Source organism: Chiloscyllium punctatum, chromosome 32 (assembly GCF_047496795.1).
Source record: "Chiloscyllium punctatum isolate Juve2018m chromosome 32, sChiPun1.3, whole genome shotgun sequence".
Classification (NCBI taxonomy): Eukaryota; Metazoa; Chordata; class Chondrichthyes; order Orectolobiformes; family Hemiscylliidae; genus Chiloscyllium; species Chiloscyllium punctatum.
The window spans coordinates 55,885,771-55,913,640 of record NC_092770.1 but is presented as its reverse complement, the minus strand read 5'-3'; the positions used below and the strand labels follow the sequence as shown (position 1 = coordinate 55,913,640).

Genomic DNA, 27,870 nt, shown 5'->3' with positions numbered 1-27,870 from the left:
CCCGCACATCCATTCACATGCACATCTCCACCCCCGCACATTCACATGCACATCTCCACCCCCGCACATTCACATGCACATCTCCACCCCCGCACATTCACATGCACATCTCCACCCCCGCACATTCACATGCACATCTCCACCCCCGCACATTCACATGCACATCTCCACCCCCGCACATTCACATGCACATCTCCACCCCCGCACATTCACATGCACATCTCCACCCCCGCACATTCACATGCACATCTCCACCCCCGCACATTCACATGCACATCTCCACCCCCGCACATTCACATGCACATCTCCACCCCCGCACATTCACATGCACATCTCCACCCCCGCACATTCACATGCACATCTCCACCCCCGCACATTCACATGCACATCTCCACCCCCGCACATTCACATGCACATCTCCACCCCCGCACATTCACATGCACATCTCCACCCCCGCACATTCACATGCACATCTCCACCCCCGCACATTCACATGCACATCTCCACCCCCGCACATTCACATGCACATCTCCACCCCATCTCCATTTCATTAACAGTCTTAATCAAACTGTATTTTATTTTACAAATATTTATAAAGGAAGAGATTAGTCAACATAAATGTTGGTCATTTAGAGTCACAGAGATGTACAGCATGGAAACAGACCCTCCAAGTCCAACTTGTCTATACCGACCAGATATCCCAAACCCTTTACTGGATTAGTGGTGCTGGAAGAGCACAGCAGTTCAGGCAGCATCCAACGAGCAGCGAAATCAACATTTCGGACAAAAGCCCTTCATCAGGAATAAAGCTGATTTTTACCTATCCCAAACCCTTGCCAGCACCCAGCTCATATCCCTCCAAACCCTTCCTATTCATATACCCATCCAGATGCCTTTTAAATGTTGCAATTGTACCAGCCTCCACCACATCCTCTGGGAGCTCATTCCATACACGCACCACCCTCTGCATGAAAAAGTTGCCCCTTAGGGCTCTTAGAAGCATAATCAAGAGAATTTATTGAGGGGAATGAGGAAATGACAGAAACACAACAAATATTTTGTGTCTATCTTCACAACAGAAGACATTTCTATTCTATTCTATTCAGAATAGAAAACGTTTTGTGTCTACCTTCACAACTGCCTGATGAAGGAGCAGCGCTCTGAACACTTAGTGTTTCCAAATAAACCCAGTGTTGCGTAATTTTTAACATTGTTCTCAACAGAAGTCACACGTTACATAACAGAAACAGAGGGCAACGTTGCAGCCAAAAATTATGAGAAACTTAAGGTCATTAATATATCAGCAGAGCAAATATATTGGAGAAACCCAGGGCTAAAATACAATGGATCCCTGGGACTGATAGCCTCCTTCCTAGGGTTTTTCTTAAGATTAGATTCCCTACAGTGTGGAAACAAGCTATTTGGCCCCACTAGTCCACCCAGATCCATTTCCCTCTGACCAATGCATCTGACACTATGGAGCAATTTAGCATGGCCAATTGACCTGACCTGCATACCTTTTGGATTGTGGAAGGAAACCGGAGCACCCGGAGGAAACCCACACAGACAGTCGCCCGAGGCTGGAATCGAACCTGGGACCCTAGCACTGTGAGGTAACAGTGCTAACCACTGAGCCACCATGCCACCCTAAAAGAGGTGATTCTAAAAGAGAGAGCAATACAACAATGATGAACTGGCTCTGATATTTCAAGATTCCTGAGATTGTAGAATGGCCCCAAGAGATTTGAAGTTAGAAAATATAATAATGCTTAAAGAATGAACATGGAGAAAACTGTGTTCTTTCATCGGACAATTACTAAAAATAAAAAGTGCAGGAGATCACAGCGGGTCATGCAGCATCTGTGGCAAAAGAGCAAGGCTAACGTTTCAAATCTGGATAACTTTTCATCAGAGCTGAAGTGAAGTTTGGAGGGCCAGCATTTATGCAATAGCTTGGGAGGGCGAGTGTGGGGGAGCAGTTGGAGTACTGGCGAAGGATGTTGATAGTCCAGATTAAGTGATCGGAATGTGAGAATAGCAGAACGATAGTTTATCTAACTGCCAGACTGGAAAGGACAGACAATCCACTGCAGTGAGGTGGGGGAGGGGAGAGAGGTCAGAGTGATAGAGAATATAACAAGCAAACCTAAATAGAGTCATTGTCATAGAGTCATTGAGCATGGAAACAGACCCTTCCCTCCAGCCAATCCGTTCCGAACAGAACCTCAAACTAAACGAGTCCCACCTGCCTGCTCCTGGCCCATATCCCTCCAAACTTTTCCTATTCATGTACATATCCAAATGTTGTTTAAATGTTGTAATTGTATCCACATCCACCACTTCCTCAGGAAGTTCATTCCACACGCTGTATAAAACATTTGCCTCATGTCTTTTTTAAATCTCTTTCCTCTCACTTTAAAAATGTGCCCCTAGTCTTGATTTGGAAGCACTAAGAGCGCTGCTCCTTCATCAGGTGGTTGTGAAGACAGACACAAAATATTTTCTGTTCTGAATAGAATAGAAATATCTTCTATTGTGAAGAGAGTCTTCTTAGGGAACTTCTATCAGGTTACCTCTCAACCTCCAGTGAAAAGTGTCTCAGCCTATCTAGCCTTTCTTTATAATTAAATCTTCCATATTCGGCAGCATCATGGTAAATCTCTTCTGAACACTCTCCAGCTTGACATCATTCTTTCTATAACTGGGAGACTGGAACTGGAAACAGTATTCCAGAAGAGACCTCACAAGTGTCCTGTAAACTTCAATATAATGACCAAACTCCTATGCTCAAAGGACTGAGCAATGAAGGCAAGCGTGCTAAACACATGTTTAACCACCCCATCTATATTTGATGCAAACTTTAAAGAATTATGTATCTGAATGCCTCGATCCCTCTATGCTACAACACTACCAAAAGGTACTACAATTAATTGTGTAGGCCCTACATTTGTTCGTTTTACCAAAATGCAATACCTTATCCAAACTGAACTCCCAGCTGCCATTTTTCAGCCCATTGACCTAATTTGATCAGGATCCCTTTGTAATCGTAGAAACCCTTCTTCACTGTCTCCTATGCCACCAATTGACAAGCTTACCCTGAATCCCATGTGACCTAACTTTACTAATTAATCTACCATGCAGAACCTTATCAAAGACTTTACTGAAATCCAAATAAACAATGTCTACTGCCCTGACATCATAAACCTTTTTGATAACTTCCTCAAAAACACTCAATCAAGTTTGTGAGACACAATTGTCCTTACACAAAACCATGCTGACTATCCCTAATCAATGTTTGCTTCTCTAAATGTCCATAAATCCTATCTTTCATAATCACCTCCAACAAATTACCAACAACCGAAGTCAGACTCACTGGTCTATAGTTCCCTGGTTTCTCCTTACAATCTTTCTTGAACAAAGGTACAATGTTAGCCATCCTCCAGTCACCAGGCATCTCACCTGTAATTATAAATGGTGCAAGTATTTTTGTAAGGGGCCTCGTAATTTCCTGTCTTTCTTCCCACAATGTTCTGGGATACATTAGTTCAGGTCCAGGAGATTTATCCACCTCTATATTTTTGAAAACCTCCCAAACCTCCTCTTCTGTAATATGAACGGTTTTTAAAACATCAAAGTTTATTTCTCTGTATTCTCTAGTCTCCATTTCTCTCTCCACAGTAAAAAATGACATAAAGTATTCATTTAGTATCTCTTCCATCTCCTGGGGTTCAACACAAAGATGACATGCTTGATCTTTAAGGGGCTCTACCTCTTGCTCTTAATGTATTTGTACAATCTCTTTGGATTATCCTTAACCTTATTTGCCAATGCTATTTCACATCCTCTCCTTGCCTTCCTAATTTCTTTCTTTAGAATGCCCCTACATTCTTTATATTGATTGAGAATCAATCAAACTATGTTGTTTATATCTAAATAAGATTCTCTTTTGTTCTTGACTAGAACCTCAATATCTTTATTCAGCCATTGTTCCCTACTCTTACCAGACTTACCCTTCACTATAACAGGCACAAAATGTCTCTGAGCTCTCGCCATCCTGCACTTGAACTTCTCCCACTTCACAGCCATCCTTTTACTTGCGAACAGTCTACTCCAATCAACTTTTGAACGTTCATGTCTCATTCAATTAAAATGTGCCTTACTCCAATCAAAAACTTTAACTAAAAGGGAAGGAATTGATTCACAATTTTAAGGTGTTTAACTCAACACTGAGCCCAGAAGGTTGTAAAGGATGAAGTTTGAAGATGACACGCCTTGATCTATTACATCAAAAATCTTAGCAATACATCGATGAAAGTATTGTACAATCAAACGAAGTCAACATCGTTTTATGAAGGGGTAATCCTGATTCACAAATTTATTAGAGCTTTTTGAGTATTTAACAAATATGGTAGATAAAAGGGAATTCATACGTGCAGTTTACTTGGATTATCAAAAAGCATTTGATAACGTTACATACAATCAGTTAAATTCAAAATAATATCTCTATGACTCTAAATATTCAGAGAGTTGGCGGCAATATAATTGCATGGATAAAGGATTAGCTAATGGACCAGAAACAGAGATTTCCCAGTCAGCAGCCAGTAAAAATTGGAGTGCGACAAAGAACAGTCCTTTTTACAATTCTGCAACTGGAATTGAGAGAGTTAGATAATGAATTAAAGAGGGGATTACTAAAGGTATAATCTCTGGATAGCTTCCAGTACCGCATGCTGCTGAGTATAGAAATTGGATGAACATGTGGCTAAAGAGATGGTATCACAGGAAGGGTTTTAGATCATTGGGTAGGTGGGATCTGTATAAGCTGGATGTGTTGCATCTGAACTGGAATGAGCCCAATAACCTTGCTGGCCGGTTTGTTCATGCTACTGGGGAGGTTTTAAACTGATTTGGCAGGGGGGGTGGGGCATAGAGTAGATGTAAAGTCAGGATCAACTGTCCATTCTGATTTGAAAAAATACTAAGACAGTCCAGCAGGTGAAGAAAGCATGGACAGACACATGGCAGGTCAGAAAAGCTAAATTGTATCAACTGATCAGCACATGGGCATTGCCTACTGCTGTATTCACTGAGAAATGGTTGAAGGAAGGACAGGATTGGCAGCTCAACATTCCAGGATAAAGAAGTTTCAGGAATGATAGGGGAATGTAATACAAGTGGGGCATTGTATTAGTGATAAAGGGGAGCATCACTGCAATACTGAGGGAGGATGTCTTCAATTTAGGCCATCTCGGTACAGTTTAGAAAAAAGTGGGTTATCACTTTGCTGGCGTTATATACTGTAGGCCTCTCAAAGTCAGTAGGTGATGGGGGACAGCTTTGTAGGCAAATCCCTGAGACGAATAAAGGGAATTTCAGTAAAAGGGGATTTCAACTTTGTTAATGCTAACTAGGATTGTGTTAAAGTCACAAGTCAAATTGCATCAGGATATAGACCAACAGGTTTATCTGAAATCACAAGCTTTTGGAACGCTGCCCCTTCATCAGGTGACGGGAGGAGAGGCAGACAGGCAGGCTCAGAATTTATAATCAAAGAGATCAAAAGATCATACAAATGGTGGGAGTGGAGAGTTGACAGGTTGAATAATAAGTCTCTGCAAGTGATCAGTGTCCGATGGTGCAGGTAATGTGTCAACAGCTGAATTGCAAGTGAAAGGATGACCTATAATCTGATTGAGGCAGAGGGATAATTACAAAAAATTAAAACTAAGGTGGTGCTGGAGACAAACCAAACGACTGAAAAAACATTACAGGTATAAAGGGTCACATGCCAAGGATCTAACCAAGTAAAGTAATCCAAAACTGTACAAACTAATTAAGGTAGAGAGATCATAACAAGTTATCAAGGTGAGGATGTCAAAACAGAGTCATAGAGATGTACAGTATGGAAAGACCCTTCGGTCCAACCTGTCCATGCCAACCAGATATCCCAACCCAAATCAGGACAGTAAAGAAGATTCTACAGTTACAGTTACAGAAATGTGGGGGGTCACATAATGGTTTGTCTTAATGTGAAAGGATTAGCTCATGTGGAATTTTTAAAGTGGATTCAGGACAGCTTTTTGTGGCAGTCCATAGATAGTCCTATCAGAGATGGGCTACTGCTAGACCTAGTCCCAGGGAGTGAGGCCAGTCAAGTGGTTGAAGTTTCAGTGGATGGGCACTTAGAGGAGAGTGACCATAAGTTTCAAAGTCATTATGGAAAGGGATAAGAATCATGCAGACATTAAATGTCTAAATTCAGTGAAGGCCAATTTCAATGTCATTGGACAGGATCTGGATAACAGTCTGGGAGTAACTACTTGTGGGCAAGTCTACATTAGGAAAGTGGGAGTCTTAAAAATAGTATAGTGAGAGTTCAAAGAAAGAGTCTTCCTCCAAGAGTGAAGAGTGAGGGCAGAAAATTCAGGAAACCCTAAATTTCAAGGGTCTCAAAAGTTTGCTAAAGAAACAAAAGGAAGCACATAACAGGTGTGGAGCATTAAAATTATAAAATTATAAGATGTATAGGGAATACGGGGGAGGTCCTTAAAACAGAAATTCAGAGGACCAAGGCGGGCATGTGGCAGGTAGGATTAAGGAAAGCACAAAGGCATTTTATAAGTACCTTAAGAGTGAAAAGGATTACCAGAGAAAGGATGGGGCATAATAGAGACTAAAGGGGGAAACTGTACGAGGTACCAGAGGATGTAGGTGAGGTCTTAAATTAAAACGTCTGTATTCACAAGCAGATAGACATTTTAGCTGGAGATATGAGTTGAGATGATTAGGTTCTAGACCATATCAAAATTAAGAAGAAGGAGGTATTAAAAGTTTTAGTGGGCATAAAGCTGTATAAATCGCCAGGACTTAATGCGATGTATTCCAGGCTGCTATGGAAGGGATGGGAGGAGATTGCTGGAGGCCTGGTGGAAATATCTAATACTTCACTGGTCACAGATGAAGTGCAGATTACTAGAGGATAGTTAACGTGGTTCCTTTTATCAGGAAAACCAGCAGGTAAATACAGACCAATTAGTCTGACAGCAGTGGTCGGGAAATTATTGGAAAAAATTCTGATGGACATGATTAACCAAAACTTGGAAAGGTAGGGATTGATCATGGATACAGAGCACAGAATTTTTTTTAAAGGAAGAACTGCGCTGACTAATTTAGTTGAGATTTTTGAAAAGGTGACAAAATATATTGATGAGGGTTGAGCAGTTGATGTGGTTTACTTAGACTTCAATAAGGCCTTTAACAAGGTCCCCCATGGAAGACTGGCCCAAAAAGGTAAGAGCCCATGGGATCTAAGGCAAGATGGCAAACTGGATCCAAATTTGGCTTGCAAATGGGAGGTAAAGGGTGATGGTGGAGGGTTGTCTTTGTGACTAGAAGTCTGTGACCAGCACTGCACCTCTGGTATCGGTGCTGAGACGCTTGTCATTTGTCATGTTTGTTTGTGAACTGCATGAATATAAAAGGTAAAATTACAACGTTTTCAGGTGGCACAAAAATTGGTGGTATTGTTGGTAGTAAGGGGGATAGTCTCAGGTTATAGAGTGATATTGATTAGCTGGTAAATTGGGCAGGGCAATCGCAGATCCAGTCATGATAAGTGCAAGGTGATGCGTTTTGGGAGGCCTACTAAGGGAAGATGTACACAATCAATGGTAGGGGTCCCTCAATTGTATTGAGGAACAAAGGGACTTTGGTGTACAAGTCGATAGGTTCCTAAAGGTATCAGCACATTCAACAGGGTAATGAATAGAGTGCTTGCCTTCATTAGCCGGGACACAGAACATAGGAGTGAGGAAATCTTCTTACAACGTTATAAAATATTAGTTAGGTCACAGATGGAATGTTATGTGCAGTCTTGGTTGCTACACAATTGGGACATGATTGCACTGGAGACAGTACAGAGGAGATTCACCAGGATGTTGCTTGGGATGAAAAGCCTCAGTTATGAGGAGGGATTGGATAGGCTCAGTTTGTTTTCCTTGGAGCAGAGGAGGCTAAGGGGAATTTGACTGAGATATACAAAATTATAAGAGGTACAGATAGGTTAGATTGTGAGAGTCCTTTCCCTATGGCAGACATGTGCAGTTCTGGTCTTCATAGTTAAGAAAGGTTACATTTGCATTGGAGGTGATACAACGAAATTTGCTAGACGGATCTCTGCGAAGACAGGAATATCCCACAAAAAGATGTTGAGTAAATTGGCTGATACTCATGTGAGTTTATGAGAGGTGATCTCATTTCCAAGTCAGGGTAGTGAGTGGCTTGGAGGGGAACTTGCAAGTGGTGTTGTTCCCAAGTACCTGCTGCCCTTGTCCTTCTAGATGGAAGTGGTCATGAGTTTGGAAGGTGCTGTCGAAGGATCTTTGGTGAATTTCTGCAGTGCATCTTAGAGATAGTACACACTGCTGCTACTGTGCACTGGTGAAGGGATTGAATATTTGCAGATGTGGTTTGTCCTAGATGGTGTCAAGCTTCTTAAGTGTTGTTGGAACCAAACCCATGCAGGCAAGTGGAGAATATTCCATTACACTCCTGACTTGTGCCATGCCAATGGTGGATAGACTGTGGGGTGTCAAGAGGTGAGTTACTCACCTCAGTATCCCTAGTCTCTGACCGGCTCTTGTAGCCACTATGTTTATGTGGTGAGTCCAGTTGAGTTTCTGGTCAATGGTAACCCCAAGGATGTTGACAGTGGGGGATTCAAAGTTAAAAATCACACAACACCAGGTTATAGTCCAACAGGTTTAATTGGAAGCACACTCGCTTTCGGAGCGACAGTCCTTCATCAGGTGATTGAAAGAGCATCGCTCCGAAAGCGAGTGTGCTTCCAATTAAACCTGTTGGACTATAACCTGGTGTTGTGTGATCTTTAACTTTGTACACCCCAGTCCAACACCGGCATCTCCAAATCGTGGGGGATTCAGTGATGGTAATACCATTAAATGTCAAGGGATGGTGGTTAGAGTGTGTCTTATTGATGATGGTCATTGTCTGGCATTTGTGTGCTGTGAATGTTACTTGCCACTTGTCAGACCAAGCCTGGATATTGTCCAGATCTTGTTGCATTTGAGCATGGTCTGTTTTAGTATCTCAGGAGTCACGAATAGTGCTGAACACTCTGCAATCATCAGCAAACATCCCCATTCATTGGAATTTTCAATCCCAGAGGTTTTTGGATGTCCTGTCATTCACTGGACTGAATTCTGAGATAGATAATTGTTTAGTCTCTCAGAGAATCAAAGTATACAGGGAGGGTATTGCAAAAGTGGACCTTCTGCCCTTATCATTCTCAACCTGCCTCTGATAGTATGCACACACCATCCTCCTCCAACCCTTCTCCATTTGCATCCAGCTGACTGAGACTGCTCCCTCCCAGGTCCTTTCTTATCAGTCTAATCATAGCCACAGACTTAAGACAAAGGTTTCTCCTCCTGTGTCCACACCCTGTGTCCCCCAAGGATTGATCTTTATCTCCTTCCTAATTCTCAATTCCATATTTCCTATTAGAAACATCATCCAAAAGCAGTTACCATCTCTCCATCCCACTGTCTCTAAATTGTCTAACTGCCTGCCCAAGTACAGACATTTCCCCCAATTAACGTTTAGGAAAATTGAAGCCATTGTCTTCAGTCGCCACTCCAAACTCTGTTCCCTTACAACCAACTCCATCCTTCCCCCTGGCAACAGTCTGACACAATCTTCATAATGGGATGAGGCTCTGGTATCATATTTTTTAATTTTTGGTTTAATTCATTTATTGATGGTGAGTAACACAGGTGAGGGCATACAGCAATTCATAGCCATTCTTAAACCCCATTAAAAGGTGGTTGTCAACTGCTTTTTAGAACCTTGCAGAACCTTACTGGGGTAGACCAATCAAGCTGTTCAAGAAGGAATTACTGCATTTTGATCCAACAGTAGTGAAGGAATAGTGATATATATATTTCAAAGTCAGGATGGTGAATGGCTTGGATAAAAGCTTGAAGGTGATGGGCTTCCCATGTATCTGTTGCCCTTACAGATGGTTGTGGTTGCAGGTTTGGAAGGTGTAATCAAATGAGCTTTGGTGAATTTCTGCAATGCTTCCTGTAGATGGCATACAGTGCTACTATTGGTGGAAGGAATGAACATTCAAGGCCGTGGGGATGGATGCCAATTAAACAAGCTGCTTTGTCCTGGATGATATTGCGATTTTAAAAAAATATTGGGGCTGCAGCCACCGAGGCAAGTGGAGAGGTTTCCAATACACTCCTGACTCTAGTCTGTAGACAGTAGACTGTTTGGGGGGTATTTGGACAAGTTGGATTTCCAGACATAGCTGGACAATTTACAAACTGTTGGGTCAATGCCAGTATTTCATTTTGTATCAGAACAGCTTGGCTAGGGGAGTGGCAAGTTCTGGAACGCAAGCCATAGTTCAGCGGAAACAGACCCTTCAATCCAACTGGCCCATGCTGACCAGATATTCTAATCGAATATAGTCCCATATGCCTCTGAACCCTTCCTATCCAAATCCATGTGCTTTTTAAATGCTGTAATTGCAGCAGCCTCTACTACTTCCTCTTGCAGCTCATTTCATACACGCACCACCCTCTGCGTGAAAACGTTGCCCCTTTGGTTGCTCTTATATCTTTCCGCTCTCACCCTGAACCTATGCTCTCCAGTTCTGGACTCCCCCACCTCAGGGAAAAGACCTTGTCTATTTATCCTACCCATGCCCCTCATGATTTTACAGTCTTCAATACTATTGCTGGAATGTTGTCAGGGCCTGTAGTCTTTGCAGTACACAGGGCTTCAACCGTTTTTAGATATCATGTGGACTGAAGACTGGCAACTGTGTTACTGAGGACTTCTGGAAGCTGACATTTGGCTGAAGATCCTTGGAAAAGCTTCAGTCTCATCTTTAGCATTACCTGTACCATCACTAGGAACATCGATTCCAAGCATTCAACTTGGTGCATCTCAACATAGTCTCTGCTGAAATCTTCACTCGTAGCTTCATTACTTCTAAACCCAATTATTTCCACACACTCCCATCTAGTCTCCCACATTGTACCCCCCATCACCTCAGACCATCCAAACCTGCTGCCCATGTAGCAAGTCACACCAAGTCCCATTCTCCCCCCATTACCTGTGCTTACTGAGCAACATTCTAATTTTAAAATTCTCATTCTTGTTTTCAAATCCTTCCACAGATCCCTCACGGCCTGACTCATTTATCTTCTGCAGTGTCACTTGCCTCTTGGAAAAATTCTAGCCTCTAATTCTCACCTCTCCAACATCCCTGATTTTAACCATTCTAAGTGATATCCATCTCTTGTCCTGTACTGCCAAACCCTTCTGCAATATCTCTTGTGTAGCTTGGTATCAAACTTTATTTAGAATGTTCATCTGAGCCACCTTGAGGCGAGTTATGATGTTAAAAGCGCTGCATAAATACATACTAGAGTCATGGAAGTGTATAGCATGGAAACAGACAATTCAGTCCAACTTGTTCATGCTGACCAGATATCCTAAATAAATCTACTTCCATATTTCAGCATTGGGCGTATATCCCTCTAAACCTTTCTTATTCATATACCCATCTAGATGCCTTTTAAGTGTTGTAATTGTACCAGCCTCCACCACTTCATCTGGCACCTCATTCTAAACATGCACCAACCTCTGCATGAAAAATCTGCCCCTTAGGTCCGGTTTAATTCTTTCCCCTTTCACCTTAAACTTATGCCCTCTAGTCTTAGACCTCCCCACTCGTGGGAAAAATACCTTGTCTATTTATCTTATCCGTGCCCCTCATCATTTTATAAACCTGTCTATGGTCACCCCTCAGCCTCCGAGCTCCAGGAAAATCAGCCCCAGCATATTCAGCATCTTCTTATAGCTCAACCCCCCGCCAATCCTTGTAAATCTTTTCTGAACCCTTTCAAGTTTCACAACATCCTTCCTAAAGCAGGGGCCCAGAATTGCATGCAGTATTCCAATAGTGGCCTAACCAATGTCCTGTACGTCCGCAACATGACCTCCCAACTCCTGTACTCAATACTCTGGCCAATAAAGGAAAGCATACCAAACATCTTTTTCACTATCTTATTTACCTGCAACGTCACTTTCAAGGAGCTATGAACCTGCACTCTAAGGGCCCTTTGTTCAGCAATACTCCCCAGGACCTTACCATTAAGTGTGTAAGTCCTGCTCTGACTTGCTTTCCCAAAATGCACCACCTTGCATTTATATAAATTAAACTCCATCTGCCACTCCTCGGCCCATTGGCCCATCTGATCAAGATCCCGTTGTAATCTGCAGTAACCTTCTTCGCTGTTCACTAAACTTCCAATTTTAGTGTGAGCTGCAAACTTACTAACCACACCTCCTATGCTCACATTCAAATCATTTACATAAATGACAAAACGCAGTGGACCCAGCACCAAACCTTGTGGCACATCACTGGTCACAGGCTTCCAGCCAGAAAAGCAACCCTCCATCACAATCCCTTCTTCTATCTTTGAGTTAGTTCCGTATCCAAATTCTAAGATTCCGTGTGATCGAATCTTGCTAACTAGTCTACCATGTCAAATGCCTAACTGAAGTCCATATAGATCACTTCTATTGTTCTGACTTCATCAATCCTCTTTGTTACTTCTTCAAAAAACTCAATCAAGTTTGTGAGACATGATGTCCCACACACAAAGCCATGTTGTCTATAGCTAATCAGTCCTTGCCTTTCCAATAAGCCTTTTCCAAGGCTGCACACCTTGGAGAAGTTCTCTTCCTCCTTCCACATGGATCTCAGTGAATCTCTCTCTCCTACAGGTCATCTCCTCTGCCTGAGGCACTTCAACTTCCACCATCTGCAGTCCTCACTTTCTCCTTTCCATATAGTGTGCACGTAATCCATATTTTATGCATCCTTCCGAATTCTGATAAATACTGGTCCAACCTACTCAACGTTTTCTCATAAGGAAGTCCCTCCATCAGTCCAGTGAACATGCTCTGGATTCCTCTTTGCACTTTGGAAGAATTATCAAAACAAAGAGTACTCAGTGAATGGAGGATACTTGGAAGCTCAGAGGAACAGGGAAATCTTTGGAGTACTTGTCCACAGATCCCTAAAGGTGGCAGGCCAGGTTATAAGGTAGTTAAAAAGGCATTTGGATACTTGCCTTTATCAGTCGGGGTATTAGATTAGATTAGATTACTTACAGTGTGGAAACAGGCCCTTCGGCCCAACAAGTCCACACCGACCCACCGAAGCGTAACCCACCCATACCCCTACATCTACATTTACCCCTTACCTAACACTATGGGCAATTTAGCATGGCCAATTCACCTGACCTGCACATCTTTGGACTGTGGGAGGAAACCGGAGCACCCAGAGGAAACCCACACAGACACGGGGAGAATGTGCAAACTCCACACAGTCAGTCGCCTGAGGCGGGAATTGAACCCGGGTCTCAGGCGCTGTGAGGCAGCAGTGCTAACCACTGTGCCACCGTGCCGCCCACCATATATATAGATTATAAGAGCAGGGAGATTATGCTGGAACTATGCAGAACTTCCGTTAGGCCACAACTGGAGTACTGAGTGTAGTTCTGATCACCACACGATAGGAAGGATATGATTGAGCTGGATGGGACGCAGAGAGGATTCACCAGGGCGTTGTTTGGGATGGAGCAATTCAGCTACGGAGAGAGGCCGGGTAAACTCGGATTTATATTTTAGAGCAGAGAAGATTGAGGAGGAAACTGATAGAGGAGTTTAAGATTTTGAGGGGCATGGACAGAGTAAATAGAAAGCAGCTGCTCCTCTTAGTGAAAGGGGCCAATAATTTTAAAGGAAAAGTCAAGAGGTTTAGAGGGGATTTGGGGAATGTATTTTTTTCACCCAGAAGGTAGTGGGAATCTGGAATGCCCTGTCTGGGAGGTTAGTTGAGGCAGGAAACTTCACAACCTTTAACAAGTACTTGGATGAGTACTTGAAGTGTCATAACATTCGACACTGTGGGCCGAGTGTGAGAAGATAGCCCTAGTGTGGCTAGGAGTGTGTTTTTGGTGGTACAGACCCAATAGACTAAAGGGATCTGTACTGTATGATTCTATCTATCCAATGCCAATATATCTTTCCTTAGATAAGGGATCCAGAACAGTTCACAGTATTCCAGCTCTGATCTGAATAGTTTTAGCAAAATGTCCCTACTTTAACATTTACTTTTCTTTGAAATAAAGGCCATCATTACACTCGCCTTCCATACTGCTTGCTGAACTTGGATGCTAGCCTTTTGAATCTCATGGTCAAGGACTCCCGAATCTCTCTCTTCTGTAGCTTTCTGCAATTGTTCTCCAATTAGATAATATTCAGTTCCTCTATTCTTCCTGCCAAAGTGCAAAATCTCACATTATATTCTGCCTGCTAAGTTTTTTGTCTAAATCCCTCTGCAGAGTCTGTGTCATCCTCACTTCTTGGCTCCTCAATTATTTTTGTAACATCCACAACCTTTTTTTTTATGTTCACTTGTGGGACATGGGCCTCACTGGCTGATCTGACTCTAGTTGCCTTTGAGAAGGTGGTGGGTGAGCTGCCTTCTTAAACCACTGCAGCCCACATGGTGATAGTACATTAACTTTCCTCATTCAAGTCATGAATATCTATTGTAAATCATTGTCTCCCCCACTAGTGGCACTCCAGGTTCCCAACCTAAAAATATCCCATTATCCCATTCTGTCTTTCATTAGTTAGCCATCTTCTAAAGATTATCTTCTAAAGATTCTGAAAGATTTGTTCCGGCTTGGCCAAGGCTAAAGTAATGGTAAGGATAAGTTTCCCTATAATGTGAGCAAGTTTTTAATATCAGGGATGGTAGCTGGTTTTCATGAGGCAAGGGTTACATTCATGGTGAACCAACAGCAAGTTAATCACACGTGAATTTCAACCACATATCCTTCCTTTCCTGAAAGCTTGATTCTGGAGTAAAGTCCAAATGGTCCAAGTATTTAGACCAGCAGCATATGATAGATACTTCCCATAAAACTGGAACAGAAGCAGCTCAAAACCTCCTAGCTGCTCATGTGATAGCTCATTGTGAAAGCAGCATGTCAGTTGGAGACATAAGGAAATTGGGATTTGGGGAAGACATCAGTTAACTTTTGGTCCAATTACAGAAAACACTTTTATATCAAAGAAAATCATAAACTTGAGTTAATTTTACCTGATAGATAGAGAAGAAAGTCACTATCAAGATGCTGTTGAGCAGATGCTTTCGGCTGATGACAGATCTGATCAGTACTTTGATTTTAGCTATGGGGATATTGAGAATGAAAATTGTTGGAAAGGACTTCCAGATAAAAGTCTGGGCTCTGAATAATCTGACAGAATCTAATATCTAAAACAGGCTAAACACTATTTTGGAGATAAGGAGTATGAAGTCATGTTGAGGATGTTGGTAAGGCCTCTTCTGGAATACTGTGTCCAGTTCTGTTTGCCCAGTTATAGGAAGAATATTATGAAACTGGAGTGGATTCAGAAGAGATTAACCAGGCTGTTGCCAGGTATGGAAAGTTTGAGTCATAAAGAGAAGCTGGAAACTTATAGAAGTTTATGAAATAATGAGGGGTATAGATAGGGTTAATGGTCGTTCCGTTTTCCCTAGGATGGGGGATTTCAAGACACGGGGGTACATTTTGAAGGTGACAGGAGAGAGGTTTAAAAAAAGACAAGAGGGGCAATTTCTTTTACACAGAGGGTGGTTTGCATGTGGAATGAACTTCCTGAGGAAGTGGAGGATGTGGGTACAATTACAATGTTTGAGAGACATTTGGACATAAAACACATAGTAGGAAAAGTTTGGAGGGATATGGGTCAGGAACAGGCAGGTGGAACTAGTTTAGTTTGGGATTATGTTCAGCATGAACTGGTTGGACCGAAGGGTCTGTTTCTGTGCTGTAAGACTCTATGAGTGTAACTGAAGACATATCTCACACGCTATATCAAGCACAGCAGAAATGAGACTGCATGTCAAAAACAACATGAGGAAACAGAAATATGCATCAAGGTAGTCTTGGAATTGATGAAAGTCTTTTTAAAAATGTTTAACGCGTACAAAAAACTAACGAAAAGAAGGAAAACTAAAAGAGACAGAAATACCTGGAAAAAACAACCAGTGTAAAACATCCATTCATAGAACATAGAAGATAGAATAATACAGCGCCCTCGATGTTGCACCGACATGTGAACTAATCTAACAGAGACAAAACACAGACTGTCAGATGGTAAGAGAACTCAGTAGGTTTGCAAATGTTAAGTAACAGCAGTTGAACAGGCCAAATGGTCCGTAATTAAAGACCAATACATTAAGAGAAAGCAGTGAAGAGACAGTTTTGAGGATGCAGATGAATCTGTTCAAGAGAAACTACCCATTGTCCAACTGGAGCAGAATCAGTGCTGGATTTCCTGGAAGAAAATTAAAGATAGTTTGAGGTGAAAAAGGCTCTTAGGGTTTGCAAATATAACTGCAGAACATTGCAGGGGATGATGAGAAACATCCTGCGAAAGCGATGGAAAGCTTGTCTAACAACGTAACCGAAAAGAGCAAATATCTCGAAGTCTGGGGAGATACAATAAAATCAGCTGTTTAAAAAAAAAATGTGAGCAGTGCAAAAGCAGAAATTACAGAAGAACCAGCTCACTGCATTTACATGGAAGAGTATGTACTGAGACAACAATAAAGAGATATGGAGGAGTGATACTGTATGGAGAACACAATGGTTCAACACATTAACTGTTACTGATAAGACAAGTTTCTGAGAAATGTAGGAAATGCAATATTTTTCTTTTTATGTAGCAACAACTTTATGAAATGACACATCTTTGAGGGAGACCATTCAGCCCAGTGCATCTGTGAAGGCCTCTATGAAAGAGGTATACAGTACTTTGAGACTCAGTCCTATCCCATAGTTCTGCAATATTTTTTCCTTCTTAAGATTCCAAGTAATATTTATTTATAGAATGTAATCAAGGCTATTGACAGTCTGCATAGAGAAAACATCTGACATTTCTTAAACAGTATGATATCCCCAGGAAACTTGTGAAACTGATAGAAAGCTATAACAAACTCCTGCAGTGTTCGAGCTGTTTTAAAACCAACAGAAGAGCTCAGTTTGGGTGAATGAAGGATGTAACTTCTGTCTGATTCATTCAACCTAGCAATGGAACAATAATGAATCCTACTGCATCTATCTTATGATTTTGAAGGAGTCCTCTCATACAACAAGATTTGAAACAAACAATTGTGATTTGTTGATAACATGGATCTTATAGCAACATCAAGAACAAATTGGGAGACTATCTGATAAAGTGTATGTGAAGTTTACATAAGAACACTGAGCAAGAGTAGACCATCAGGCCCTTCTGGCCTGCACTGCCACTCAATAAGACCATAGCTGGTCTTTTCGTGGACTCAGCTCCACTTACCGATCCTCTCACTGTAACCCTTAATTCCTTCATTGTTCAAAAAAAAATCTATCTTAGCTCTAAAAACATTGACAGAGGAAGCCTTCACTGGGCAGGGAATTCCCAGATTTACAACCCTCAGGATGAAGAAATTCCTTCTCAATTCAGTCCTAAAACTGCTCCCCCTAATGTTGAGACTATGCCCTTGACCTGCCCCTCCCAGTCTATCTATTCCCTTCATAATTTTATATGTTTCTATAAGATCCCCCCTCATTCTTCTGAATTACAGTGAACACAATCCCAGTTTACTCAGTCTCTCCTCGAGAGCCAACCCCCCTCAACTCCAGAATCAACCTACTGAACCTCCTCTGCACCCCCTGCAGTGCCAGTACATCCCTTCTCATGGAAGGAGATCACAACTGCACACAGTACTCCAGGTGTGGTCTCACAAACAACCAAGCAGCTGCATCATGACCTCCCTACTTTTAAACTCAACCCCTTTAGCAATGAAGAACAAAATTCCATTTGCCTTCCTAATTACTTGTTGTACCAGCAGACCAACCTTCTGTGATTCATGCACAAGGATCCCAGGTGCTCTGTACAGCGGCATGCTGCAACTTATTACCATTCAGGTACTAGTCCTTTTCACCGTTATTCCTATCAAAATGGATGACTTCATATTTATTAACATTGTAGCCCATCTGCCAGAGCTTTGTCCACTCCCTTCTGTACATTTTGCTCTGCTATTCATCTTTATGTCATCCACAAACTTTGACAAACCACATGTGGGTCCCCAACTCCAAATCATCTATATAAATTGTGAATGCAATCAAGGCCATTGACAGTCTGCACAGAAGAGATCTGATATTTCTCAGACAGGTTTGATATTCCCGAGAAACTTGCAAAATTGATAACTCCCTTTTTTTTCGTTGTTGCACTGATCCCTGAGGCACACCACTAATCATCGATGGCCAAACAGAATAGCACTCACTAATCCCCACTCTTTGCTTACTGTTAGTCAACCAATTCTCTATCCATGCCGTAACATCCTTATCTTATGCAGCACCTTGTCGAAGACCTTTTGGAAATCTAGGTACACCACATCTACTGGGTCCTCTCTGTCTACTGCGCTTGTAATATCTTTTAGAATTCCAAAAGATTAGTTAAGCATCACCTGCCCTTTATGAACCCATGCTTAACTATTCTTTTAGAATTCTATACAAATGAAATTTGTGGATTAGCACAAATAAGGCAAAGGGAAATCATCAGGAGGCCGTGCATTTTGAAACTGGAAGGGATGAAACTGAATGGGTGGAAAAGTTTGATGAGTGCGTGTCAGAGCGATGTCTATTACTTTTGAACAATTCATGATGTGAACAGTGTTGAACGGTGGTGGACAAAGTTAAAATCATATGAAACTGAGCTATAGTCCAACAAGTTTACTTGGAAGTACAAGCTTACGGAGTGCTGCACCTTCATCAGGTGGGGCAGGATACATACGACACAGAATTGATAATAAAAGATATTTATTCACTCAGAATGGGGATGCAGGTTTTGGCTGATTAATGTGTAAATTCTGGGATTTACCTATTAATCAATCAAAACCTGCATCCCCATTGCAAGTGATTAAAGACTTAACAGCCATCTAGGTTTGTCTAATACTCACATCAGTTGTATGACACTTTGATCTTGTACGAGAAATTGTGTTGCATGTATCCTGCCCCACCTGATGAAAGAGCAGCACTCCGAAAGCTAGTGCTTCCAAATAAACCTGTTGGACTATAACCTGGTGTTGTGTGAGTTTTAACTTTGGAAAAGTAAGCAAGACCTAGAAGGCTAACTCGATATTGGTAAAAAAAAATCAAAGTTTATAAAACAATAATTATCTTAATCTGGATGAACCCTGATCATCCTGGATCTTAGAGATGGTGTTTGAGACACAGTGGAAATGACAATAATTTGTTCAAATTATATGAGGATGTAATAAGTAACAAGCAAAGTCGGTAAAGAGGAACCTGTGGATGTACTTGGATTTCCAAAACATTTGATAAGGTGCCCAGATCAAAGGTTATTACACAAGAGCTTATGGTGCAAGTCATTGTCAACTGCGACCGCAGAGTGTCTGATAGTCGATCTTGACATCCAGCCACATTCCCTCACCACAAACACAACTCAATCATCCTGTTACTACATGATTCCTGCTTCAGAAAGCTGTGCAACAACGAAAAAAAAAGGGAGTTATCAATTTTGCAAGTTTCTCGGGAATATCAAACCTGTTTGAGAAATATCAGATCTCTTCTGTGCAGACTGTCAATGGCCTTGATTACATTCTATACAATGAGTATACACTTAAGAAAGAAGAGCATTTGCAGGACTGTGGGATAGGAGTGGGTCTCAAGCCCACAAGAGATCCCGCTTTGAAAGAGGACTGTACCTACACGGGCTTGAATGGTCTCTTAACAAGCTTTTCCAGTTTGTTATATCATGTTTCAGATTGGTCCAGCGGATAATTATTGCAGGGTAAAGTCAGTTTTAAGGTGGCATTGCAAACAAACAATTTAGAAATATACTAGAAACTGGCATGAAGCAGTATGTTACAGTACTAGAAATATAGGAGGCTATTCGGCCCATCGTGTACATGCAGACTCTGTGTGAGAGTAGTTTAGCTAGACCTACTCCTCCATCCATTCTCTGTAGACCTGCAGTGTTTTTCCTTCAGCTGTTTGTCTAGCAAGTCCGTGCAGGACAAAGAAAAATTACAGGATCTCCGCTGTCCCCCACCACCCAATGTCTGAGCAGTAGAAGCCGACCAGGAGCTCCAGGAATGACCTGCCATCTCTCCACTCTTGAAAGCAGCCAGTAACATTCTGGTTGTTCCAGAGGCACAGATCCAGACACAGACCTGTGTCAGAATGACAGCACAAACTATAAGGTCAAGCAATAATGATGATTGATGGGCCTGGACCAACTGAACAGAAACCAAAAATGTTCAAAGTCCAGGTAGAATGTGTAAATTAACTTTGATTAGATTAGATTACTTACAGTGTGGAAACAGGCCCTTCAGCCCAACAAGTCCACACTGACCCTCTGAAGTGCAACCCATTTCTGTGCACAACTGAAAAGTGTTTACCTTATTTTCATGAAAGCTAAGTAAGAATGGGAGTATAGAATGGCACCACACAACAATGCACAGTAAATTCAAGGATAGTTTACTGTCAAATAACATGAAGAAAGCTGACTTACTGAAGGTCGTGTTAAAACTCAAACTACCATTTTTCCAAATGAACGGAAATAGGTAAGATCTGCGCTAAAGCATCACTTTGTATTTGCCACCATTTGGCAAAGCACAAGAAATCCTTCACAGATGGCAAAATAAATGAAGAACCAGTGACTGCAGCCATTGACTTTTTCTTCAAAGACTTCAAGGACAAAGAACAAATAATAATGGCAGTCATTTGATTTGTTCGTAGCAGCACGACAAATGGATGTGTATCCAAAGACATGTCTCAGCAACTACAGCAGAACTTGAAAGATTGTGAATGCTTCTAATAGCAGTTCAATCCATTGACATGACCGACACAAACCAGATGATTTTGTGTGCGCGTTTTTTTAACATCACGACATGACAAAACTTAAGAGACAACAGGGTGATGATACCTGCAACAAATTCAAAAAGGTACATGATTCATAGAGTTCTACAACATGGAAACAGACCTTTCAACCCAATCTGCCCATGCCGCCCAGTTTTCACAATTATCCCTCCACACTTATCCCAACCATGTATCTGTTGAAATGCTTATTAAGTAACCAAATTATACTCATTGTCACCACGACCTCTAGCAACCTGTTTCAGACTCTCACCATTTTCTGGGTGAAAGAAATTGCCCTTCTGGACCCTTTTGTAACTCTCCACTCTCACCTTAAACTTATACCTTCTCGTGTTAGGCTCCCGCCATGGGGAAAAGCTGTTGGCTATCTTCCTTATCTGTGCCTCCACTGATTTTATAATTTGGAGATGCCGATGTTGGACTGGGGTGTACAAAGTTAAAAATCACACAACACCAGGTTATAGTCCAACAGGTTTAATTGAAAGCACACTAGCTTTCGGAGTGACGCTCCTTCATCAGGTGGTAGTGGAGGGCTCAATTCTAACACATAATTTATAGCAAAAATTTACAGTGTGATGTAACTGAAATTATACTTTGAAAAACTGATTGTCTGTTAAGCCTTTCATCTGTTAGAATACAGTGATAGTTTCACTTCTTTCATGTGTAAATCACAAAACCTTTTTTTAAAAAAAGGTTGCATTCTCGGGTTAGCTGTTAACAATGGTGATAGCTAAACAATATGTTGAAGGTGTTAGCCCCCTGTGTTCTCTGTCTATGCATGATGTTTAGATTGTTTCTAATCTAAAAAGTGAGATAATAGAGTTTTACATAAATTCATGCAGTTTTTGAGCTCAGAGTTCAACATGAATGCATGCAGTTTTAGAGCAAAGTACAATGTAACCCTGCAAGTACAAATTCACCCCACAAAACATATGTGTACATGTGGGTCTGTCTGTCTGTGTGTGTGTCTCTGTCTGTCTGGGTTGGGGTTTGTGAGTGTGAGAAAGTGTATATGTGTGTGTAGTGAGTGCAGAGTGTCTTAAGTCTGTGAGGGGGTGCATGTGAGAGTGTGGGAGTATGAGTGTCTGTGAGGGTGTGTGTGGGTGTCCGTATGCGTGTCTATATGTGTGTGTGTGTGTGTCTATGTGTATGTGTGTCCGTGTGTATGTGTGTCCAGGAGTGCCTGTGTGTGTGTAGGAGTATCTGTGTGCGTGTATAGTGCAATGGTGGTCACCTGTAATGTGACATGAACCCAAGGTCCCGGTTGAGGCCCTCCCTATGGGTACCGAACTTAGCTATCAGCCTCTGCTCGGCCACTTTCCTCTGCTGCCTGTCCCGAAGTCTACCTTGGAGGATGGTCACCCGAAGGTCCAAGGCTGAATGTCCTGGACCACTGAAGTGTTCCCCAACTGGGAGGGAACCCTCCTGTCTGTTGATTTTATAGACCTCCTTAAAGGCCACTCCTGAGGAAAAAGTCCTAGCCTATCCAATCCCTCTTTATAACTCAAACCTTCCAGTTCAGGTATCATTCTAGTAAATCCTTCCTGCACCCTTTCCAGTTTGTTAATACCCTTTTGATAGTAGGGCAACCAGAACTGCACGCAGTACTCCAAACATGGCCTCACCAGTATTTTGTACAGCCACAACAAGATGTTCCAACTCCTATGCTATATGCTCTGACTGATGAAAGCAAGCATTCCAAAACCTTCTTCACCATATGTCTATCTGCAAGTCCATTTTCAAGGAGCTATGAATCTGTCCCCCAAGATCTCTTTGTTAAATAACACTCCCCAGGGCCTTAACATTGACTCTGCAAGTCCTGCCCTGGTTTGACCCACCAATATGCAATACTTTGCATTTATCTAAATTAAACTCCATCTACCATTCCTCACTCAGCCCACTGACCCAGAAGACCAACATCTCAAAACATTCCCAGATAACCTTCTTCACTGTCAACTATACCCACCAAACTTGACGTTATCTGCAAACTTACTAACCATGCCTCCTTAAAGTCTCAACCAAATCATTTATATCAATGACGAATAACTGTAGACCTACAGCAATCCTTGTAGCACACCACTGCCCACAGGCCTCCGGTCTGAAAAACAATCCTCTAACCGCACCCTCTCTCTGCTCTTAAAAAGCCAACTTTGTTTCCAATTGGCTTGCTCCCACTGGATCACATAAGATTTAACATTACTAAACAACACACCATGTGATATATTGTCAAAGATATGCTCAAGAAACTATTCCAATCAAGAAACTGGTTTCCATCATAACTGATGGTGCACCAGCTATTTTTCACAAATGCAGATTTTGCAGAAATGTTCCTCATTTCTCCTCTTTTGTCAATTACCACTGTAAACAAGTGTTAGCCAGTAAACTTATGGACTTTAGGAATGTTAAAATTTTAAACTTCATGTGAGCAACAGCCCTTCTGCACTGCCTGCTCAAATCCTTACTTACTGCCTAATCCTCAATGCTAGGCGAAAGTGAGTATTGAATCTGCTGGAGATTACAGTCAAGATTAGAGTGGTGCTAGAAAAGCACAGCAGGTCTGGCAGCATCCGAGGGGCAGGAATATCAATGTTTTGGGCAAAATCCCTTCATCAGGAATTAGGCCCAAAACATTGATTTTCCTGCTCCGCGGATGCTGTGCTTTTCCAGCACCACTGTAATCTTGACTCTAATCCTCCATGCTGATGTGAGGGAATGTCCGGCAAGAATATTTAGATTTGATGGTTGAAATAGTCACTGTTTTAAAATCTAGGAATAAAGTCTTCAGTGAGCTGTCAGACAATGTGTGGTCACTCAACTGCACAGACAGAACATCAAAATTGAACAAGCTGAACAGTGAACTGCAAAGAAAGATCAGACTCCGCAACATATGATCAGTCCTTTGAATACATTCAAATTGAAACTAGTTTCACAATTCTCCTAACTAAAAATTAAAATGCTGCAAAACTCTGCATCTGGAGAAAATACTAGAAAAGGTTCAAATGCAAAAAAAAATTGTTCCACCCAGAAAATCACTGTGCACACCGAGGAAAGTTCACACAGGAATCCAACAGGCAATTTCAAGAATTAGATGTGATGGAATAAATTGTCATGTTTGGCTCAATCCATTCAAGTAGACGTTGGTGGACTGGCTCTTAAATACCACCAGTCATTTGATTTACAAAGCAATGGAGTTGGTCTGGGGATCATTCCAATACAAAATGATATTGAGCTGAAAGCCAGATTAAGGGTCAGTGATTTCTGGAGAATTGTACTTCATCCTACCATCCTCTGCTTTTAAAAGGAAATCTTACTGTCGCTCCACACACTCTTGTGAGACAGTGATTATGAAGATAATCAATTCCAAGTATCTCACCCATCTCGCAGAGACCTATTTGATGGACTGTTCTGCAACAAAGAACTTTAGTCACTGGCAGGTAACATGCAGTAACAGGTTCAAATTGAAATCCGCTGAATAGGGGACAAAATTAAAAATTGTATAGACTTGGTTTTAGATTGATCTGGCACTAAAAATTAAACCTTATTTTATATGTTCTTCACAGTAGATCCTGAGTTGCAATTAAATCCTTGTGCTTAGACTTAGGACTAATACACTCCCTGGACAGGGATGGCACAGGGGTTGGATACAGTGTAAAACCTCCTCGACTCTTTTAAGCTAAAAGTAAAACTCCCTCAACACTGTCCCCATTACACTGCCCAATTGGACACCCCCAGGAGAGGCACAGCTACACAGTTAGATACAGAGTAAAGCTCCCTTGACCGTGTTCTGATTAAATGCACCCAGACCAGGTAGAGATGATGGAGTTAGATTCAGATTTCAAAATTTGGCACATTACATGTAGCATGCAGAGAATGTAAAACACTATTTCACTCACAGCATTAGATGTGATTGTGAAAGTATTTGCTAAATAATCCAGATTGTATTCAGTATTATGCAGAAAACCAATTTAAGATGGTCAGGTGTGCTTGTCTTGTGATGCATATGTGTGATCTAAAAACTACATATTTTTATCCATAAGGCCCTGTTCTTTGCAGATAGAAAGAACATGAACACATTGTACCTGATTCAAATGAACAAAACAAGCAGCAGCCCTTCTGTCATTCCTCAGCCTGGACCAACCAAACGAAGCCACCTGATTTAAATTTAAACAAATTATGGCAGTTAGTGTCAGTCACCAACTAACTGGTGCATTTTTTATGGCAACAACTCTACAGACTGGACCAATCAGTGTGCTTTTTGCACATAGTATGGACACATTTTCCCCATTATGTTGGGATTGTCCTTATTATCTTGATGAGTGCACACTGGAATTGTGCTGCGAGATGACAAAAACAAATATTTTTTAAAAACTCAATAAATTGTGTTGGACTAATTAGAGCTTTTTAAGGAAGGTTAACGAGAGTGGATAGAGGGAAACCAGTAGATGTGTTGTATGTGGACTTAAAGAAGGTATTTCACAAGATACCTCACTTGAGTTAGAAGATGACCCCATAGTGTTGGAGGTTGTACATTGGCACAGGTTAATAAGCAGGGTACAGCAAGTGGGGTAAGGGGATCTTTTTCAGGTTGGTGACCTGTAACCAGTGGAATTTCACAGTAATCAGGGCTCGGACTGCAACTGTTTACAATAAATATGAATGACTTTCCACAAAGTCAGCAAGTGTACTATAGCCAAATTTCCAGATGACACAAAAATAGGTGGAAAGGCAAATTGTGAGAGGGATACACGTAGTTGTCATAAGATTTTGATGGGTTAAGTAAGTGAGAAAAAAGTTAGTAAATGGATTATGAGGGAAAATACTTTGGAAGAGAGAACAGAATAATGTTTAAATGAAGAAAAATTGCATAAATCTGCAACATAATGCAACTCGGGCAGTGGGTTACTTATGCATGAGAATGGCAGAAAGCTATTGCACAGATGCAATGGGTAATCAGGAGGCCATACAGCCCATTACTGTTCATATTTCTTAACGTCTTATGGAAAATTCAAATGTCATTGCTAGGTATCCTGCTGCACTCATTCACCCTTCACTGGGTACCCACGAAAGTACAGATCTCTCTTTCTGTGTGCTCAAGGAACAGAATCAACCTCTTCCACCTGTACTTCCTGAATGTTACTAATACATGAAACATAGAATTAACACATGATTGACCTTGACAGAACACAGGGGACATAGACAGGATGGTCTGACAAGGGTCAGATCAAACCTAATGTAGAGAAGTGGAAAGTGATAAATTTTGTTGAAAGAACATGGAGACACAATAAATGGTAGAACTCTAAAGGCAGTTGAGGACTGTGGATGTAAGGATAGATGGGATTCTGGCATTTATACAAAAGTGTTTAGAGTATAAGTGACAAATAGGAAGAACCTTTGATAATTTTTATAAAACATTGCTTAATCTAATTGTAACACCAAATCAGTTTCTCTCAGTCAATGTTAAACATCTCCCAGTTACAGTTAGTTAACTAGATAAACAGTTTTACCAGGTTTGCCATCCAGCAGTGAGTGACTCAGCTCACTGAAAGCTGAGCTGGTTTACTACAGGAGGATTTGTAGCAGCGAGGAAGTGCAACTTTCTCACAATGCGGTGAAGGCAAGTCTTTCACTCTGCAAAAGTGGTCACTGAAGGAAAAGGTGATGTATGTTCTTTACAGCAACTTCGTTGATGAGGACAGTTTGGAGAGGTTGTAAATGTTCTCCCAGGTGAAGAGAATGCTGAGAGGCAACCTGAGAGAGGCATTCAAAATGACCAGGGATCTGCACACAGTTTATAGGATAATCTGTTCCAATTTACACAAAGATCGAGAACAACAGGGCACAGATTTAAAGTAATTGGCAAAAGGGGTGATTGAAACAGGAAGGGTCTTTTTCTCACACAGCGAGTGGTTACGGTCTGGACTTCACTGTCAGTGACTGTGGAGGCAGGACCCCTTCAAGGGATTGGGTTAACTATGTAAGGAGGAAAGATTTGTCAGAACACAGGCCAGAGGCAGGAGAGTGACATCAGGTGACCTGTTTTTCCAGACAGCTGGCATAGAAATGGTCTCCTTCTGTGCGGTGACCAAAGATTCTGTAAGAATGCTTGGTTTGGAGTAAAACTGTTTATGTCTCTTTCCGGTGTCTGCCCATACTTTCCCAGGACAGGTCTGGTATGGTACATCAGACCAGTGCTCTTGTGGTGCAGCATGAGCACACTGCCTCTAAGTTAGAGCGGGCTGGGTTCAAATCCTGCTCCTGGCTTTGTGTCACTGGTTGATGTGGCTGAACTAGATGAGTATCAGCATGTAAATCTTTCCTGATACCCACACAGTGAGTGGAAACAGAGTTTCTGCCCTGACTCTTTACAATACTGTCTCCATTTGCAGGCTTTCGCTGTGAGCGAGTCTTCACTGTTGCTTCAAGGAACTATTAGAGACAGAAAAAGACATACTAGGCCGCTGAGTATTCTTTCACTGAGTGTTATACATTCCTGACATCATAAGTTTATTTTGAGCATTTCACATATACAGTCCAACTCTATACAGCACAGCCATCTTGGGGAGGGTTCAGGAGGAGTTACCATAACTGAAATCTCATTTTGGTTCTCTGTATTCAATCTGTTCTCACCAACAATTTATTGTACCAGCTCGCTCCACCCCTTTCGCTCACAGAAAACAAAAACCCAGTTTGGTTTGGTTGTTGTGAATTGTTCTTCTCTTCATTCAAGCAGCACATACCGTGACCATAGCGATTCTTTTTATAGAACCACTCCTGTCATTAGGCAACTCCCAGATGGAGTCGG

The 27,870-nt window shown here is 41.6% G+C and overlaps 1 protein-coding gene across 2 annotated transcripts in view; it reads right to left on the bottom strand.

Annotated features, from left to right (window-relative positions):
- The window catches only part of LOC140458192 (protein-methionine sulfoxide oxidase mical3a-like), a 433,786-nt gene that overhangs the window by 334,406 nt on the left and 71,510 nt on the right, over positions 1–27,870 (bottom strand). For both annotated transcript variants that reach the window (XM_072552429.1, XM_072552428.1), the window contains exon 2: positions 25,148–25,219. The gene's annotated coding sequence lies outside the window, so the exon portion shown is untranslated. The remainder of the gene's footprint in view (positions 1–25,147; positions 25,220–27,870) is intronic.